We start from the raw sequence: 2,825 nt of genomic DNA on the forward strand, positions 1-2,825 counted from the left end.
CTGAGCTAAATCCCCAGCCAATGCCATATTTTTATTCATCTGTTGCTGGACACTTTGCTGTTTCCACCTTTAAAACTATTGTGAATAGGGCCAGGGATATAGCTCAGTGGCACAGGTGCCTGCCTGACAAGCACAAGGTCCTGAGTTCGATTCCCAGTACAAAAAAAAAAGAAAAACTATTGTGAATAATGTTGGTGTACAAGTATATATTTGAGTTGTCTCTTTAAGCACTTTTAGGTAAAAAAGAATGAGATCATTGAGTCATATAGTAATTATTTGTTTAACTTTCTGAAGTGTGGCCCAACTTTTCCATAGCAGCTGCACTAAAGTCCCCACCAGCAGTACACAAGGGTTCCAATTTTTCTACATCCTCCCCAACATGTTAACTGTCTTTTTGACAATAGGCATCCTAATAGGTGTGAAGTGATATTGTGGGTTTTTATTTGCATTTCAAATGAACAGAAAGTAATGATACTGTGCCGGGCGTGGTGGCACACGCCTGTAATTCCAGCACTCGGGAGGCTGAGGCAGGAGAATCGTTGGGAGTTCAAGACCTGCCTGGGCTACAAAGTGAGCTCAAGGCCAGCCTGAACTACATAGCAAGACCCAGTCTCAAAAAAGATAGGAAAAAAAAAAAAAGTAATGATGTTGAACATATTTTCAGGTTTTTCTTGACCATTTTTATATTTTATTTGGAAAAATGTCTATTTGAAACCTTTGCCTTTTTTTTTTTTTTGTACTGGGGATTATACCTGAGGTTTTTATACTGAGCTACATCCTTAGCCCTGCTTTTTTCTTACTGAATTTTTCATTTTATTTTATCTTTTTGAGACAGGGTCTCCCTATGCAGTTCAGGCTGGCCTTGAGCTCACTCTGTAGCTCAGGCTGGCCTCGAACTCACAACAATCCTCCTGCCTCAGTCTCCCGAATGCTGGGGTTACAGGCATGTGCCACCAGGCCTGGCTGAATTTTTCATTTTAAAACAAGCTGGGCTTGAATTTATGCTCCTACCTCAAACTCTCAGAATGCTAGGATTATATGTATGTGCCCCCAACACCTAGCTCTGCCCATTTTTTAATTGGATTTTTTTGTTTTTTTATTGTTGAGTTATAGAAGTTCTTTATATATTTTGCCTGTTTACTCCTTAACAGATACACGATTTGAAAATATTTTTTTCCCATTTGTGTGTTGTCTCACTTATGATGGTGTCCTTTGATGTACAAAAGTTTCAATTTTCTTTTCAGTCCTGGGGATAGAACCTAGAGCCTTTGTACTAAGCTACATCCTCAGGTGTTTTTTATTTTTTATTTTGAGACAGTCTTACTAAATTGTCCAGCCTACTCTTGAACTTGCAATCCTCTTGCTTTACCCTGCAGAGTGCTGGGATTATAGCATGTGCCACCACGCTTAGCCAGAACTTTTAATTTTGATGAAATTGAATTCATCTGTTTGTTCTTTTGTTCCTGTGCTTTGGGTGTCATTTGCAAGCAATCATTGCCAAGTCCAATGTAATGACACTTTCCCACTATGATTTCTTCAAAGAATTTGATAGTTGTAGGTCTCAGTTGGCTTTTTGTACTTTTTTTTTTTTTTTCTGGTACTGGGAATCAAACTCACAACCTCATGCTTGCCAGGCAGGCATTGGGCCGCTGAGCTAAATCCCCAGCCCGGCTTTTGGTACATTTTGAGCTACTTTTTGTATATGGCATAAAGAAGAGTCTAACTACATTCTTCTGAGTGTGAATATTTGGTTTTCCCCCCAATGCATGTTGAATAGACTTTCCAGACTGAACGGTGTGGTAGTCAGCTTGGGCTGCCACAACAAAATACGACAGATTGAGTGGCTTAAAACATAGAAATTTATTTCTCATTGTTATGGAGGCTTGGAATCTGAAGATCAAGGTTCCAGCCTATTCAGTTCCTAGTGAGGGTTCGCTTCCATGACCTCACATGGCAGAGAGGGAGAATTTGGTTATCTCTTCCTCTTGCAAAAGCAGCCCCTGTTGGATTAGGGCCATACCCTTATTGCCTCATTTACTTTTTTTAAATTTTTAGACAGGGTCTTGTTAAATTCCGCAGGCTGGGTTTGAACTTGTGGTCTTCCTGCCTGAGCCTCTCAGAGGGCTGAGATTACAGGTGTGTGCCACCATGCCCAAGGACCTCATTTAATCTTTTTTTATTTTTTATTTTTTGTCCGTTTGAGACAGACTCTCCCTATGCAGTTCAGGCTGGCCTTGAGCTCACTTTGTAGCACAGGCTGGTCTCAAACTTGCAACGAATCCTCCTGCCTCAGCCTCCAGAGCCCTGGGATTACAGGCGTGCACCACCGTGCCTGGCTGACCTCATTTAATCTTTACTACCTCCTCACTAGCCCTCTCTCCAGAAATAATCATGTGAATTTGGGGGATACAGACAGTCCATAACAAGTAGTCTTGGCACCCTTGTCAAAGATTAATTGATCGTGTATGTGAGGGTTTATTTCTGAGCACTCTCTGTAACCCTTTCTTGTACGTGCATCCTTATGCTAGTATGCCATGGTTTGAAAAACCGGTTTTTCCCACAATCGTATCACTTTTTACTAGGCCAGTGGTGGTTAACCTTTGGCCCAGGTGCTGCAGGAGATACACAAGAGTCCTCTGTGATGGAGTTCATTTTGAGCATGCTGAATTGTAAACTTCTGGAGCTGGGAATGGTGGTGCACACCTGTAATCCCAGCATTTGAGAGGCTGAGGAGGATTGTTGCAAGTTTGAGACCAGCCTGGGCTACAAAGTGAGCTCAAGTCCAGCCTGAACTGCATAGAGAGACCATCTCAAAAGGACAAAAA

This window comes from Chinchilla lanigera, unplaced genomic scaffold (assembly GCF_000276665.1).
Source record: "Chinchilla lanigera isolate Chin_1 unplaced genomic scaffold, ChiLan1.0 scaffold00053, whole genome shotgun sequence".
Lineage (NCBI taxonomy): Eukaryota > Metazoa > Chordata > Mammalia > Rodentia > Chinchillidae > Chinchilla > Chinchilla lanigera.